Here is an 18,107-nt window from a genome sequence, read left to right as displayed (position 1 = left end):
AAGACGTTATTGTGGCCGCAGGGCAGTGCGCGCATTTGTGAGCGAACCTTGGCGAGCCTCTGTGCATTCCTCGAACACACGGGCTTGACGTCCCGTCTGTCATCGTCAGGTAGTTACACGCAGTGACCGAACGCTCCGCGAGTTCTACCTTGAATGATTATTAACTGTACACCCCACTCCAGTTGTAGCCAACACAGTGCTTTGTGCGTTTTTAATTCCTCCAACATGAACTAATCATGCGCACCAACTGGACACATTTCTTATTGTGTAAATAGTTTGTATATATTACTTCTTCCCTTATCCTCTCTTCCTGTCCCCTCACCTCTTTCATTTCATTTCACCCTTCTGCCTGCTATCCTTTATTTCCGCTGCCCCAGCTCAGGTGCTTCAGTATCGATGGCAGATGCCGGGGCTAACAAAAATGTTTTTCTTCTTTTTACCATTATTTTAATAAAAAAACACTACCACCACCACATCAAACGCGGACCTTTCGCGTTAGGCCGTGCCTTCGAGCAAAGAGCACGTTTTTGCCGCGATCAATGAATTGCTACTTCAGCGAGCAACTAGAAACAGTTCAGCAACTCAATTATTTGTGCTGTGATGCTATGTTCGTTTCGGACGTGGCCTAGTTCAGCAGTATCTTACAAAAGACATTGAGATCACGACTTACTATGAGGTTTTTGTCTGTGTCGAGCCCGTAATTCGATGTGATTTTTTCGCATATTAAGATTGTTTAGCGTGTGGTAAAGCGGCGTGTAGAATAAACGCGCCCAATCACCGCGTTCAGGTAGGTACCTGTTCATAGGGCAATGCATTTGAGCTCTGAACATATATGTGCTCAAGTTTACCCTCCTGACTGGTTGCCTTTTCATGACGCGTGCGCTTTCCGGAAGTTTTATGTGCAGGCGGAGTAAGGGAGTGATGGCGTTAGGTCGTATTCTGAGATCGCTGAATTCGACCCAGTCAAGCTCGGTACGAGGAGGTCAGGGACTGATATTCCATACGACAGCAATAAAAAGAATCTTAAAAGATGGCCGAATAGCCCAAGGCATCACTAAACCAATCTTCTGTTGCGCAGCCAATGGCTGGAATCCCTCGCGGGGTTAGAGTACTGTAGTTATTTTCTATACTGCGTTATCGGCATAGCCTCCTCTCTCAAAAATTGAAAAATAACAGTGGTGTGTGTGTGTGTGTGTGTGTGTGTGTGTGTGTGTGTGTGTGTGTGTGTGTGTGTGTGTGTGTGTGTGTGTGTGTGTGTGTGTGTGTGTGTGTGTGTGTGTGTGTGTGTGTGTGTGTGTGTGTGTGTGTGTGTGTGTGTGTGTGTGTGCGTGCGTGCGTGCGTGCGTGCGTGCGTGCGCGTTCACAATCTGGTGGCCGCACATCCGGCCGCCTACTAACAAAAAAAATTGACAAGTGGTTGCGATCGTCGGTAACGATAATTTTGAGCGCAACTCTCTACATGCCGCCGGTGCGGTTGCCGTGTGTGTGTGCGTAACGCACGCTGCTAGCCACCCTCAGGGATCTTCCCGGCGCACGCACACCTTCAAGGTGGCGTTTAATTCGCTCTGCTGCTTGGTCAATCGGTTACGCCGACAACGCTGACTGCGACGCGGAACGCAAAAACGGGCGCATAAGAGCTGCGCTCCAAGATGCATCTTCACCCACCTTCACCTCGACAATCCCCCTCCACATGCAGCCAATGTAGTCGTGGTGGATTGGTGTTATACCTCCATGTTTGCCGCGCCAACGCCAACAAGTATAATTCTCTCGTTTCAGATACGTACAACCCAAGGTGAGGGTTCTCGCACAGTTTCTGCCCTCACCATTCGATCACGTTCCTATGTGGCACGCTCAGAGGCAGGGACCTATAACGATATCGTGTCAAACTCAGGCTGAACTAAACCGCCCCGTAAATTTTGTAGCGATAGCTACTAGTACGCCAGCCACTTCGCGAGGTCAGCGTGGCTGCCCGCTGATCCGTGGCACCACTACTCCGCCAACTGTGCGCTTGCGCGGAGTGGCATCATAGCCCGCAGCTGGTGTGCACGCCGCCCGCCTCGTCAGTGGTGCGCATGCGCGGAGTGACGTCTGAGCACGCAGCTGGTATGCGCGCCGCGCGGCTACATTACGCTAGCATTTCGAGCCTTCAGCGTGGCGGCGCCCTGGCCACCGTGGGAGTTGCAGGCGGCGCGGCGCGCCGTAGTAGTAGTAGTAGAAAACATTTATTCCAAAAAGGTAGGATAGAGAGGCGAAAATACAGATTTTGGGTGGAGTCCTTATTTCAGGACCCCAATGTTCACCGCAGTTGCTCTTGCTTGGGATATCAGCTTTCGCTGCGTCGCAGAGTCAGAGCTGAGCAGGGCAGACTCCCACTGTTCCTCGGAGTGATGTTTGTCTAGTTCGGGGGGCTTGGGACCGGAGCAGCCCCATGTTACATGATATGTTGTTGGAATTCCGCCACACCAGGAGCAGATGCTCTCATATCTGTCGGGGAAGATGATGTGGTACTTGTGTAGGTTAGGAAAGGTGTTCGTCTGTAGTCGCCATTCCCTCGCCTCTGCCGCCGTTAGCTTACGGTGTGGTGGGGGATAGACTTGTCTTTGTGTTCAGAGAAGGAGGAGGCGCTCGCATTACGTAGAGGGGAGAGGGGTGAGGTTGGGGAGGTTAGTCGCTCCGGCGAAACCGAGTGGGGGAGGAGTGGAGTGGGGGAGGGAGTGAATCCACGTCCAGGGACGGAGATGAAGGAACGCCCAATGAAACGCAGCGGCGAAAGACTGACTTTGCAATTCGACTAAGCAATTTCCACTCGACCTGCTATAGCTATCGCTTCACTCCAGGTTTAACCAGAGCTAAACCACAGCCATTTTATCATGCTGGTTGGACTTTTTGATCTCCCTTTATTCTATTTGAATTCTTTCGCACATATCAGTACGGTACACAATAGTGATTACAAATTTTTTTTATATATGCGCACATGCCAAGACTAACGAATACATTGACATTCACAAGTAGACATGACGCTAAGCATGCAAGGCAAGCCAATTAAAGAGGTACCATAAGCATATTTGAGTGACTAACAGGAATTGCTTGTGAGCGATTTAAGACGGGATAGCATACCTATTGACCAAAGAGTGAAACAGCAGTAATCTGAAGCAGAAAAAAAAAGGAGACCGTAGCGCCAATTCGGCCTAAAAACCAGAACAAGACGATCGATGACCACTGCCGGAGAAGCTCTTTCTCTCCCAAGAAAAAGAATTCCTCCGTCAAGAAACTCATCAGCTAACTTCGAAGACGGCCAAGTACTGGCCACACAGCACGGCGTCGAAGCTCAACCGCGACCGCGGCGCATTGACTGGGGCCATAAACGAGAAAGACCAGCAACAGTTAACAGGCGAGCAAAACGGCCGCTGGGGAAGCGGCCGCGGGACACAAAGCTCCAAATGCCCTGCCCAAGGAATCCCGCATGAACCGCGCGCCAAAAGACACGCGCTACCACGCAGGTGAGTGCAGCGTGGCGATTAGATTCCAGGAGTGGGGAATTAGTACAGGAACTGGAGCGTAACACATCCCACCGCTCTAGCCGATCACAAGTAGGCAGCACTACCCAACCAAGTTTCCAAAGTCGCGTAGATGTCCTGGGAGAGGTGACGATGCTAAGAGCGCCCATTGAACGCTGCGCATCGGTGAGCGGCGAGCCGCCAGCACAACAGGCCACAACAGCTAGGCCATAATGTCCACCACACGGTCTGCAACGTTATTTACATCATGTACAACTGCTCTTACATGCCTAAAAAATCCACTGACATAGCATAGAAAGCGATAGGCTGCTCTGACTGAGATCCATGATTAACAGGGGCCGCGGGATCCAAAAAGCACCGTGTCAGGGCTCGCGCCAGAGACGCGTCCCCCAGCAGGATACAGAAAATTCTTTTCAAAGCTAACAGCGAGGATGTGGCAGAAGAAGCTAAAAAAGCAAAACCGCCTCTCTCCCGTGGTTGTCGAAACACAGCACGAGCCACAAGCTCGGTTCCGGAAGCCTGACCAAAAGGAAAGAAAAACTGTATTCTGTATCCGCCTTATGACACGAGGGGGGGGGGGGGGGTAACAATGTGGCAAAGGTACCAGAAAGCCCCCAGTATGACCGACTGAACCAGGTAGCGCCTCTCAAGCAGAGGCAGGTTAAATGTCTGCGCCCTCCGCACACGGGCTGTAATGCCCTCTATGGCCCAAGACCACATACCATCGTGTTTATAAAAAAAAATTTATTTACATATGTAAAAATTGCCAAGGTTAATGTACACGTTGACATTCACAAGTAGGCATGACGCTAAGCATGGAAGGCGACCCTATTGAAAAATCTCGTATATATGTGTTAAATGTGTCTCATATATACGCAATTATTGGATATGTGTACACATATATGGTCGTATGAATACGTGCTCGTATGGCATACGCGTTCTCTCCACGTATAGCGAAACACATATATACGGGTGATACGTGCCTCATATATACGCTATTGGATACGTGTCACTCCGGTCCCTCATATACCTTCGTACAGATACGAGGGCCTCGACATGGGGATACAATGGCCTTGCAACACGTACTCTGGTGTACAGTTAATACCTCAGAATATGTAGGCTACCCGAATGAACTTGCAACCCTTCAGTGCAGCAAATGCTGCATCCCAGCACTAAATATCAGGCTACAGTCAATGAAATAATTTTTCTTGCTGCCTTTATTTTATCATTTTTATCTGATTACAGCCATTGACTACAGGGGCAGGTGCAGGCGATGATTACTTGATGTTCCTCAGCATGTCCGCCAGGTAGCAATTCAACTGCTCTGCGCATTTTCTCATCCTCGGCAGCTTGTGCAGCTTTGATGTATGCATCAAATGCATCTGAAAGAGTATTAATCATGACAAAATTGAAGACATGCAGGTGCTGTAAAATAAAGGTATTTAAGTCATGCACACTTAAATAAACAAATGCCTTTGTCAGTCATGAAATGTACCTAAATAAGAGGCTTACTGCCCACAGATGCTAGTTTTTCTGAGCTCATCCGAGGCTTCTGCATGCCACCAGCCTTAAGCGATTGCCGGCATACTGAGCCGGTGATGCTCCTTCCCTGAATGCTCTTTCCCCTAAGGCTCTTCGGGGAAGGAGCATCACCAGGAAGGAGCGTCACTTTTGTGGGGAACCCCACAAAAGTTTTGTGGCGTCCTTGCAAAACAGGAAGTCTCGACCTTGGGAAAGAAGCCAGCGCCACCGCTCTGCACTGACAATTTCCGCTCCCGAGGTGGATCTGCAATAAAACAGCTGCACATATGCTTTGTATAAAGCCCTATAACAGATTGGGGAGAGAAGTATTTGCCACATTAAAACTGCTAAAATCCTATTCCTCAGGACTCCTATATGTAACATTAAGAAAATGGCAGTTTTCCTTGCAAACGCTACTAATGATAAAACATGACACATCGCTCTCTTCTTCGGAGTGAGCGGCACGATGGGCCACCAGGTCACGTTTATGTGCAATCATATAAGCTGCCTTTGACACCATAGATGAGCCTTTTTATCTTTACTTCAGGCTCCACTGCACCCCGGCAACAGTAATGCTGCCAAATATTCGGAAACAGAACGAACAGATGAAAGAATATGAATATTTAAAACACAGCAATTAAATCTTAGCACAAGAGGCTGTGCTAATTAGAACATGAAAGGTGAAAGGTTGTGGTCATGGCTTAGTGATCTAAGAGTTCATTAAGCAAAGCTGCCCTGAGCTGTCACAGGTTCAAATTGTGCCTGGGGCTCCTGCGCAGGCAATTTTTTTCCGCTCCACGCCATTTGGATGGAAAATTCCACGTGTCCGAGAGGTGTGCACTGATCCTCAGCCCTATACGTTTCCACAGTTTCTAGATTGTTTGCCTGCAGTTACCAAGAACGAGAGCTAAAAGCATTTCAAGCTTACAAACTAGTTCTAAATATGAGAAGCCATCGTACCTGGCCATTGACCTCAGCAAGAACACCTGGATTCCATGGTGCAGCAGGACCCATGCTAGTGGAAGCCTGGAAAGTGTGCAAAGTGTTCGCATTTGCAACAAGAGTAATGTACAGTGTCGGTGAAGTCTTAAGGCCAAAGGCTTTTCGCTTCAGCCGCATAACAGAGCCATTACAGCAATATTAAAGACCAAGTGACCTTGAAGTGCTAGCAGGTTTCTTCTTGCGATAAAGAAGCTTCCTGCTTGACTACAGTTTTGAATGATCCGCTACATGAATTATTCTAGGAACATTGATTTCACTGCAGCTGAATGCTGTAGCCTTAACACTTTTGACCTAGACTGTACATGGTACATTAAAGGGACAGTGAGGAGAACTCAATCAAATTTCTTTTGTAAGCAAAATCTGATAGTTCAGCATTTCATGGCTTTGTTGCCGCTTGTCCGAGAGCGAAAGATGCATTTATTTCAAAGGAATTTGCATTCGAAGTTGAAAAAGTTTTTCCCGCCACTCCGATTCAAACTCGGGAACTCTTATGACATCACGGCGCACTCTTATGACGTTACAGGACGCAGTGACAAGAAACATGACGTAAACGCAGACTCCGTGATTTCTCGCGGCTAGCGGTGCGGTCTAGCAGCAGCCAAAATGAAAGCTACCGCCGCCACACGTTGAAGGCATCTATCGGGGGTCGCTACCATTGCTTCGTTTATGTTTGCACCAGCATCTTGCCAGCGTTACGATGGATCCCGTTCCCGAGCCCGATGACAAAGTTCTCGCAAAAACTCCGGCCTGCATTTCAGCGACCTCTGCCCCACAGAACGTGCGATGCCTTTGAGGGAGCACGGTTAGTTAGGCGCTGGCGGGTCGTTCCCCCTTCCGCCATGAGCAGCCGTTGCAAATTAAATATCATAACCCCAGTGCGGGGAGTCGCGAGGGGCCAGGACAAGGTCAGTGCGTCGCGCCCATCGGAGGCTGGCCGGGGCTTTGGGGTCAACAGATTGTGATTCCTTGAACGGCGCGGTTGCACGGTGCAGAAGACGGCGTCCAGGTCTCCCACGGTTGCAAGGGCGAGGTTATTTGTTTATTTTTTTGCCACAAAAACGGATGGGTACTCAAGGGCGCTCGCATTTAAAGTAGGCAGCTTGAAAGTAAGGCCGACGCTTCAACGGCTTCTCCGCATTTCCGGAGGTACAGGGTCCACTGGATCGGGTTCTCTCGCCCACTTGCATGTACCTTCAGATGTGTACTGTGAATGGATTAAATTAGCCGAGAGTTTGAAAAGAACAGCACTGCTTAACGACCGAAGCTATTGAATGATGTCACAACGCGCACCTCGCCGCGGAACCGTATCAGTCTGGTCTGGCTGGCACAGCTGGCGCACTCGGCGCGAAATAGAGACATGCTCTAAGTCTCCGCCAATGTGGTCAGAGTGCGCCTAAGCTGCCGAACGCGTCACCGGTCAAGCGCAGTTGGAGTATAGAGGGTCTCGCTTTGGCCGACGTGACGTTGGTGTGCAGTGCGCGCGCATGCGTTACTCCAGGCTATAAACGTGCATTAAAGGGACACTGAGGAGAAATTGAGGTTGCCTTGTATCGATAGAATACAAGCTCCTGATCACAAAAACGTAACTCTTACAGAAAACAAAGCTCTTGTAAGGTAGAAAATAGCAAGGACCAAAACACAGGTATCGCCGCCACAGGGCAATCTCGCAAGTACAAGCGTGATGACGTCATAGGACAAGAGACGCCACCTTGGAGGAATGTTCCTTTTTACATGGAAGCTGCTAAATCTCTGAGGCTGAGAAAAGAAGGTTGCGAGGTTCAATATTGAAGTAAGTTTTGTTTTAAAACCGATAGCGCACTTTTATCTCACCAGGAACACAGACAAAAGACAACCTGAATGTTGGAAGCAAAGAAAACCAATGCTTGGGGGCGCCACAGGCAGCCACGAGAGTTTCGATTTGTTATGGCGCTTCGCGTCTATGAGCTTTGCGGGCCCCGAGGTTTTGTTTTTGACGCACCTCTATTTACAAGTGCCGAACAGCAGAGGAACTCCAAGTGCCGCTTCAAGTGCTAGTTAACCTTTGAAGGAGCCTGTTAAGGCTGGTCAAATGATCGCCACGGTCGATGAAAAACTATCATGGCACGATGGTCGGTGATCGTACAAGGCAGTTCGCAGTATAAAGAGCACTTGTGTCTTCACATGCTCGCCCGGCGAAACATTCTTGGCTGTGCCAGTCAACTTCAAACTACTTAACGGAAATCATTTATTAGGGACGGGAGACAAGGTACAAGGCAGTTAAAAAAAATTGATGGCCTAGCTGTGTTAGGCCAGGATATACGTAGCGAAAGCGCGGAGACTTCTGCATCGGAAGAGTGCAATCACTAGATGCGCCTTTATTCATAGTTAAATCTTGAGCCGTCGTGGCGGAGTGGTAGAGTCTCTGCCTAAAACTAGAAAGGCCCTTGTTCGATTCTGAGCCTCGGCACAGGTTTCTTTTTTTTCAGTGAGTGGGCGGGGGGTTTCAGTGGCTACCATAGGTGCCGCCACTGAATACGTTGGTTAGCTGTTAAGCGCAGGCTCTGTTAAGGTGCGTTTACACTCCGGAGTAATGCGCACGCGCGCTGCATGGCGACGTCACATCGGCCAAACCGAGACCCTCTATGCTCCAACTGTGCTTGACCGCCAACGCGTTCGGCAGTTTCGGCGCACTCTGACCGCACTGGCGGAGACTTTAAGCATGTCTCTATTTTGCGGAGGGTGCGCCAGCCACCGCCGGCCCGGCCAGACCGATTCAGCTCTGCGGCGAGGTACGTGTTGTGACGTCATTCAATAGCTTCGGCAGTTGGACGCAGCTGTTGTTTTCGAGCTCTCGGCTAATTTAATCCATTCACAGTACACATCTGAAGGTACATGCAAGTGGGCGAGAGAGCCCGATCCAGTAGACCCCGTACCGCCGGAAACGCGCGGAAGCCGATGAAGCGTGGGCTTTACTTTCAAGCCGCCAACTTTAAACGCAAGCGCCCTTGAGTATCCATCCGTTTTTTTGGCAAAAAATAAATAAATAACCTGGCCCTTGCAACCGTGGGAGACCTTGATGCCGCCTGCTGCACCATGCAACCGCGCCGTTCAAGGAATCGCAATCCGTTTGCCCCTAAGCCCCGGCCAGCCTCCAATGGGCGTGACTCACCGACCTTGTCCTGGCCCCTTGTGACTCCCCGCACTGGGGTTATGATATGATTTGCAACGGCTGCTCATGGCGGAAGGGGGAAACAACCCGCCGGCACCTAACCTAACCGAGCTCCCTCAAAAGCATCGCACGCTCTGTGGGGCTGAGGTCGCTGAAATGCAGGCCGGAGTTTTTGCGAGAACTTCGTCGTCAGGTTCGGGAACGGGATCGATCATAACGCAGACAAGACGCCGGTGCAAACGTAAACGAAGCGAGAGTAGCAACCCCCGATAGATGCCTTCAACGTGCGGCGGCAGTAGCTTTCATTTCGGCTGGTAGACCACACTGCTAGCCGCGAGAAATCACGTCTGCGCGTACGTCACGTTTCACGTCACTGCGTCCTGTAGCGTCATAAGAGTGCGCCGTGATGTCATAAAGTTCCCGAGTTTGAATCGGAGTGGCGAGAAAAACTTTTTCAACTTTGAATCCAAATTTCTTTGAAATAAATGCATCTTTCACTCCCGGACAGGCGGCAACAATGCCTTGAAATGCCGAACTATCAGATTTTGCTAACAAAAATAATTTGATAGAGTTCTCCTAACTGCCCCTTTAACAGAGCCTGCGCTTATCCGCTAACCAACGTATTCGGTGGCGGCATCTATGCGCGCCACTGAAACCCCCCACCCACTCACTGAATAAAAAAAAACCTGTGCCGAGGCTCGGAATCGAACCAGGGCCATTGTAGTTTGAGGCGGACTCTACCACTCCGCCACGACGGTTCAAGATTTAACCATGAATAAAGGCGCATCTAGTGAGTGCAATCTTCCGCTGCAGAAGTCTCCGCGCTTTCGCTACGTATATCCTGGCCTAACACAGCTAGGCCATCAATTTTTTTTAACTGCCTTGTACCTTGTCTCCCGTCCCTAATAAATGATTTCCATTAAGTAGTTTGAAGTTGACTGGCACAGCCGGGAATGTTTCGCCAAGCGAGCGTGCGACGACACAAGTGCTCTTTATACTGCTAACTGCCTTGTATGATCACCGACCATCGTGCCATCGTGGTTTTTCATCGACCGCGGCAATCACCTGACCAGCCTTAACAGGCTCCTTCAAAGATTAACTAGCACTTGAAGCGGCACGCAGTTCCTCTGCTGTTCGGCACTTGTAAATCGAGACGCGTTAAAAACAAAACCAAGAGGCACACAAAGCTCATAGACGCGAAGCGCCGTAACAAGTCGAAACTTTCCTGGCCGCCTGTGGAGCCGCCAAGCATCGGCTTTTTTTGCTTCCAACATTCAGGTTGTCTTTTGTCTGTCTTCCTTGTGTGATAAAAGTGCACTATCGGTTTTAAGACAAAACTTACTTCAATATTGAACCGCGCAACCTTCTTTTGTCAGCCTCAGATTCGCAGCTTCATGTAGGAAGGAAAATTCCTACAACGTGGCGTCTCTTGTCCAATGACGTTATCACGCTTGTACTTGCGAGATTGCCCTGTGGCGGCGATACCTGTATTTAGGTTCTTGCTATTTTCTACTTTACAAGAGCTTTGTTTTTCAGTAAGAGTTGCGTTTTTGTGATCAGGAGCTTATATATTCTATCGATACAAGCCAACTTCAATTTTTCCTCAGTGTTCCTTTAATTGGCATCTCCAGGAGATTTTAAAGCACTTTGAGTTTACTATCACATTACACTTCTTGAACTTTGTCTGAGTTGCAAGAAATAATTCTGCAAAATAATGAAATGTCAACAACTAGAACACAAACAAAAACTGCATTTCGACCACGAAGCCATCGCTAAGCAATACTGCTCCGAGCTGCCACAGGTTAAAATTGTGCCTAGGGCTGCTCTGCAGGCAATTTTTTTTCTGCTTCATATTATTCGGACAGAAAATTTCCCATTTCCGAGAGGTGTGCACTGATGCTCATCCCCATGTTTCCGGTTTCTAGATTGTTTGCCTGCATTTATCAAGGATGAGAGCTAAAAGCATTTCAAGCTTACAAAATCATTCTTGTAAGATCGACAATTGGGCTTTGATGCCCCAGCGCCCCGTGCTGAAGAAGGAGCAAAACACAGGCAAAGACGAGGCTGACAAAGTTCAGTTTGGCACACAGAAAACGCTTGGCTACCGAGGTGCGCTGTACTAGCAAAGATTGTGGCCGTCGACACTTCTTGTTAGCACTGCGCACCCAGCCCCTCCACAAGTGTAAAGACGCAAATCAAACAAGAAGTGTGGACGGCCACAATCTTTGTTAGCACGGCGCACCCCGGTAACCAAGCGTTCCTGAGCACCAAACTGAACTTTGTCAGCCTCGTCTTCCGTCTGTGTTTTGCTCCTTTATCAGCACTGGCCGATGGGGCATCAAAGCCCACTTGTCTTACATTCTAAATATGCGACACCTTCATACCTGGCTGCTGACCTCAGCAAGATATCCGGGTTCTGTGGTGCAGCAGGATCCATGCTAGTGGAAGACTGCAAAGTATGAAAAGTGTTCATATTTGCTACAAAAGACTAATGTACAAGGTAAATTAAACGGCAACTTCAGAGGATTTTCAAACATATTCTGTTTACTATCACATTACACTTCTTGAGCCTGGTCAGAGTCCCGAGAAATAATTTTTCCAAATAAGGAGCGAAGAAATAATGAAATACCATTAACTAGAACACAAAAAAACTTGATTTCAATCAACAGATCAAAATATGATGTTAAAGGGTTTTACTGGCAACACTGGTGACTCACATTCTGTATTGCACCAACTAGCTTTAAAGGAGTATAAACATCCATCTTTTGGGTGTGTGTTTTTGCTTTCTAATGAGGCATCAGGCATTATTATACATGGATTACCTTGTGGTATTCTCCTATTCTCAAGTCTAGCAAGAGAACAGCAGTTCACAATTGGTAGCGAGGTAAGGGAAAAGGTAAAGGAATACGTTTATTTAAGGCAGGTATCAATAGTGACAACTGATCCGGATCATGAGGGAATAACTAGAAGGATAAGATTGCGATGGAACGCATATGGCAGGGTCTCTCAGGTCATGAATGGCAGTTTACCAATATCCCTCAAGAGAAATGTGTACAACAGCTGCATCTTACCAGTACCCACCTATGGGGCCGAAACGTGGAGGCTAACAAAAAGGGTTCAGCTTAAGCTGAGGACAACGCAGTGAGCCACGGAAAGAAAAATGATAGGCGTAACGTTAAAGCAGTATAACACCTACCGTTTGGGTGCGTGCTTTCTTGCTTGTAATGATGCATAAGGCATTATTATACATGGAGTAGCAGCTAGTAATCTCTTACGACCGCTCAATAATTTATAATAGCATTTATTTTTCGTCCAGTTTCGGCTTCAACACTTGAACAAGGACAGTGACGTCAATGTGTGCTTACACGTCACGAGACATGAAAAAACAGCAATATAATCACTGCTTGCACATTTGTTGTCATTCCAGCAATTGAGGAAGGCTGATGTCAACACTGCAGTAAATTAGAACAATGAAGCAGCGATTCTATGGACATTTTTCCATGGCTCACGTGAAGGAAAAGCCCTCTTTGACGTCAGAGCCATCGTTCGGCTGTTCCAAAACTGAAACAGCATGCCAGAAAAAAACAATTATAAATTATTTAGCGGTCGTAGGCAAACATCACATGGTGATTCATGCCTAGTAGCGTCTTCTGCATCATTGAAGAAAAGAAAACATGCCACCAAAATTAGGTGTCTATACTCCTTTAAGAGACCGGAAGCAGGAAGAGTGGTTGAGGGAACACACGCGGGTTAATGACATCCTTGCCAAAATCAAGAGGAAGAAATTGGCTTGAGCGGGGAATGTAGTGCGAAGGTAAGATAGCTGTTGGTCCCTAAGGGATTCCAAGAGAAAGAAAACATAGCAGGGGGCGGCAGAAGGTTAGGTGGGCGTATGAAATTGAGAAGTTTGCAGGCATAAGGTGGGCGCAGCTGGCAAGACATGGTTAATTGGAGAGACATGGGAGAGGCCTTCACCCTGCATTGGGTGTAATCAGGCTGATGATGAAGATTCTCCCATGACTACTAAATAATTTATAATCGAATTTCTTTCTCGCGCCGTTTCAGTTTCAAGAGCTGAATGGGGACTATGACGTCAAAGTGAGCTTATAGGTCATGCGAGGCATGAAAAACTGCAATATAATCGGTGCTGCTACATTTGTCATTCCGACTATTGAGGAAGGCTGGCTTCAACACTGTAGTGAATTAAAACGATCAAGCAGCAATTATATCGCATTTTTTCCATGCTTCACGTTACATATAACCTCTCTGATGTCACAGTCTTCACTCGGCTGTTGAAACCGAGACAGCATGACAGAAAAATTCGATTATAAATTATTTATAGGTCCCAGGCAAACACCACATGATGATTCATTCATAGCAGTGTCTTCTGAATCATTGTAGGGAAGAAAACATGCCACCAAAATAAGGTGTCTCTACAACTTTAAATCTTTAAATTATCATTGGGCTTTTTCAAATTGCCGTGCTCGGAGAGCCTGTTCGCTGCCAGAAAATTCACTCCTGACAGGAAGGTGCATCATGCTCACATGAACTAGTCGCCGCCAGAACCAGCCTGCTGGCAATCATGGCGCCAAGGCCGTCCATGGATCACGGAAGGCGAGTGCCCTCTGCTGCTTTGCTTGCTGTTACGTCTCATTGCTCGCATGCGTACGGTAGAAATCTGATCCTTGGGAGCGAAAGAAAGGACGTTAGTTATTCAGGGCAGCCGCGGACTCTTGCACTCAGATGCAAACATCGGCGGCAACAACGCAAGTATATGTCCTTCAGTGCGTTGTGTGCTGTCGTGAAGTCTGCATGTAAGCTTCGAGATATCCTCAAAAGCATATGTGACGGGCAGTCGCACTCTAAAGACTTGCATTTGACACCACATAGGAGGGCTAATTGGACAGTGTTAATTGGAAAGACATGGGTGAGGCTTTTGCCCTGTAGGTGTAGTGAGTCTGATGATGAGGAGGAGGGAAAAACTGCGGATGCACTGCTCAAACAACATGCTGTAGTCTCAGATTATTGCATATTTGTTAACCACACACTAATTACTTGGGCGCCAATGATCGACCCTGCCTATACTGACTCTGCTGTGGTAGTTGCAATTTCTGTTTGTGAACTAATTCCTGTGGGCTGTAAGCAGAAAACAATCAGGATATGTTCCACTCAACTGTAGTCTGCCGCCCTCCAGGAGGCTTTTTGCCTGCCATCCTCGACATTATATCTGTATGGTGTAATGTTGGAATAAATATTTGAAATATTTGAAATTTGAAATATTGCTGCCAGCAAGTAATGCACGCATTATTTTGACAAGCGTGCATATCAGCTGGTTGAACATTTTTCTGAAGTGCGTGCACTGTACAAATTTAGCTGCACGTCGTGTCTGTATGCTATCGCTTTTACTGCAGAGCTAGCACTAGAATGAAAGGCATTACAATCTGGCCTTGCATGTCGGCCCCACACTGTGTGTGCAGGCATGTTGATCCACATTGGGAAATTTTTCTTTTTGATGAGTCAAATGCAAGGTGAAGTATGCATACGGTATTTCTCAGGTATTTTAAGCACTTGTGGCAGAAGACCCGAGCACCAAGCTTTATGGCAACAACCGAATCGGCACACGCAAGGTTATGCTTCATCTTCAGCTGTGAAATGAAAATGACCTCCGTAGAGAATAAAAATTTTGAACAACAAATTTGGCAGAGCACACATGCACGCCAGCCGGCAGCCACTACTTAAAGTGCCCCGACCACCCTCTGGCTGAAAATGTCCTCTACCAAGGTTGTTGTGAGGCACCGTCCCCGGAACACACAACCGCAAACAATCTTTAATAAAAGACATTATATTGGAGTTACATATATGGCAAACTAGCTACTTTTCCATGCTCCTCTCCTTCCATTCCCTCTCAGAGGTTTTTGTCCCTTCCGCTTGGACCACTAGCTTTAGTCCTCCATCCCTGCTTGTTCTGTGTGGCTGCCCTTCCGTTTACAAGAGTAGACAGCACCCCTTTTGTTTGAAAGTCAAATGGGGAGCTTTTGGTGGCGTCCGCGTTGGGCCTATTATGAACGGAATGCACACCAGCCGAAGAGGATTAAGGTGCAGATCCCATCGACAGGGATGACCACGGTGGCGCAGCAACAGCAGCGGCAATTTCGACAGCATCATCAGGTGGCCGACGACTGCACAAAATGAAAGGATGACTAGCTGGGAAGGAGCCTGTTCTTCCCACGCTCGGCTCAATTCAAATGACCTTCCCCCTTTGACTGGTTCCCTGCAAGAAGCGACCGACGATGAACAGATGACGGGAAGAGGGGAACGGTGCCTTCCAGTAATTAATCGTGTCTTGACAAGAGCCGCCCCGACCGGAGAGAGCCCACCGCAGTTGTAGCCCACAGCGCAGCACCGGTGTTTTTGATAGACACGTGAATAATAATTATCACCCCTCGTGAATAATAATTATCAGAGGCTCTATCCGTGTCTCACGTGGCCCGATTCGCTTTGGTATGCCGCATAACCGAAGAATAGGAGGGCTTATAAATTTCCAGCAATACATATATTTAACCAGTATCATGGCACAGAGAAAACAGGCCACCGAGTTGCAAGCCGAAGCTAAGACAACGTGCTGCAATGAGAGAAGTGCGCTGTCCCGCAACGCCGTATCGGTGGGCTCGATACAAAGCTCTCTGTTGTTGAAGGCAGCCTGGCTGCTCCCCCAAACAATAAATATTTTAGACAACAATGCGAGGAGGCAATACGAAAAATGAAACTTTGACCTGACATGAAGCACACAATATATGAGAGAACAAAAAACAGAACGATGCTTCCATTCCACATGCGGTTCTCTAGTGTCCTACGCAATCTTTTACAATGGTAGCATTTAAGCAATATCTCTATACTACCATTCAAAGATCTGCTACAAAGCTCTCTGTTGCTGACGGGAGCCTGGCTGCTTCCCGCAACCATAAATATTTTAGACACACACAAACAGAGACGCCTGCCTGGCTCTGAAGTATGCTGCTATGTTATGTACATATTGCGACTGGTAAGCGTGCGAGTGGCAGTAGCAGAGGCATCCACAGTAAAACTTCGCCCAGTACATACATGTATCTGTGCAACTGTTGTTGCTGGCTCAGACTTTTCAAGGTCCATTGCAGTGATTTTTCTCTTGGACACCCTCTGGATAAGCTCCGCTTTTGTTACTGGAACACAAGAAATGAGAGATAAAATAATGAAAGCGACAGCAAACACAGGGCAAGCTACGGAAACGGATCAGTTAGTGTGTCGCGTTCATTGCTTTCCAAAAATCATATGATGTGAAAAATTAGCAGATCGGAACACAGCCGATTTCCCCCTGCCTCATGCAATTACTTGAATTCATGAAAAAAATCCGATATATTATTTCGCTCAGAGTGACGCTTACGTCGAGACCTGCTACAACGCGACCACGCAGTTTTTCCCTTCTTTGGGAAGCATGCGCTGGGCTGCTCTGTGCTCGGATCGCAAGCACAGAGGAAGTGGTATCGTAAGCGTTCTGCAAGTGTTCGCAACAGTAAAAAAGCATGTGCATCGACTTTATGTAAAACGCCACCAAGCTTTGCTAAAAGCGTTAGGCTTGACTGTACACGCATCACACGTTTGGCACTTCTGAAATCTGACCAAGTAGCGAAGTAACTGCAAAACTCACCTCCAAGCTCCATTACTTGGGCGGAATAGAATGCCTTCTCATCTTTTCCGCCGCGCCAGTAGACGTCCTTTTTTTTGCCAGGTCGCTAACGCCAGTCGGTGAGGCATCATGGATAGGTGTAGCGCAAAAGAAAACAAGGACGACATAGAGACGTGTACGATAGCTTTTGCGCCGTCGGTCGAAGTATTTCACGTACGCATAGCTCGCCGCAGCTGACGAACCCATAGTGGAAGTGTCACATGTGGCTGCAAAACACACAATCTAATAACTGTAACAACCACACACACCGACATGAGTGACGACGCAAACGTTGGACGCAAACGACCGCAGACTTGGATTGGCTTGGCGACGCGCACCGCACAGGGCACTGCATACGATGATGATGATGACCTCTTCTTTACAAACCAGAATAATAAATACGTTTTATTCGTTCAATTTCGTCTGTTTGTTTCCTGCGGCAGAACTTGCGTCTCCGACCGTGATCTCTATACCGCTCCATGTCGCAGCCTCCTCGTGCAGCGCATCCGGCCATCCAGTTGACTGCTGATTGACCGCATGTAGTAGCAGACGACGCGGGGCTCTACACACCATGAAATACTTATAGTTGAAAAGTTACAAATACTACTTTGAAGGGGAAATAGTTATGAGTTCCGTGTCAAGCTGTGCCACAGAGCGTTGGTCCAACATAAGCAGAACCAACTGCAGAACCAACTAGCAAATCGGTCTTGCACCTGTGACTGCCCATGGAGTGTGAATAGGGTAGCTTAGTGTAACTCTGTGGGCTCTATCATGTATGAGCTTTATGGTACCGCTGCAACCTAAATGTTTGAAGTGTTCTGCGATTTTTGATCGCCACTGCATTAAACAAAGTAGTCGCTATGTGACAAATCGCTTTCGGTTTCGGTTTCAAAGTTGGAAGCTATAGTGGCGCGCGGTGCCTGATTGTGCTTTGCGCTTTTTACTTAGTGCTTTAAGCAGAAAGTTTTGTGTGGCTTACGACAAACAGGAACCACCTATAAAGTCTGTGCCTAGCCGTCAGACGACGCTAGAACATTTTCAGTTTCGGTTTCGAAATATAAAAGCTCCTGTTGCGCGGCTCTTGATCATAAATAACGCTGGGCCCTTCCCTGTTCTCTGCGCTGTAAACAGCAACTTCTGTGTTATCTACGATAAAATAAACACTTCTTTTAGAACTCCCCTAAATGCAGCAAGTGCTTGAAAAGTCTGTAATTGC

The 18,107-nt window shown here is 47.7% G+C and overlaps 1 long non-coding RNA gene across 1 annotated transcript; it reads right to left on the bottom strand.

Moving 5' to 3' along the window:
* Positions 1 to 4,786: 4,786 nt before the first annotated feature.
* LOC144098006 (uncharacterized) lies at positions 4,787 to 17,540 on the bottom strand. Its single transcript, XR_013307124.1, has 6 exons — positions 16,874 to 17,540; positions 16,291 to 16,388; positions 13,734 to 13,873; positions 11,574 to 11,638; positions 6,000 to 6,065; positions 4,787 to 4,900 (listed from the first exon to the last, which is right to left on the bottom strand). It is a non-coding gene; the product is annotated as an uncharacterized LOC144098006 (long non-coding RNA).
* Positions 17,541 to 18,107: the final 567 nt, after the last annotated feature.

The sequence above is a fragment of the Amblyomma americanum genome, chromosome 1, assembly GCF_052857255.1.
Source record: "Amblyomma americanum isolate KBUSLIRL-KWMA chromosome 1, ASM5285725v1, whole genome shotgun sequence".
Taxonomy (NCBI): domain Eukaryota; kingdom Metazoa; phylum Arthropoda; class Arachnida; order Ixodida; family Ixodidae; genus Amblyomma; species Amblyomma americanum.
This window is presented reverse-complemented; position numbering and strand designations above follow the sequence as displayed.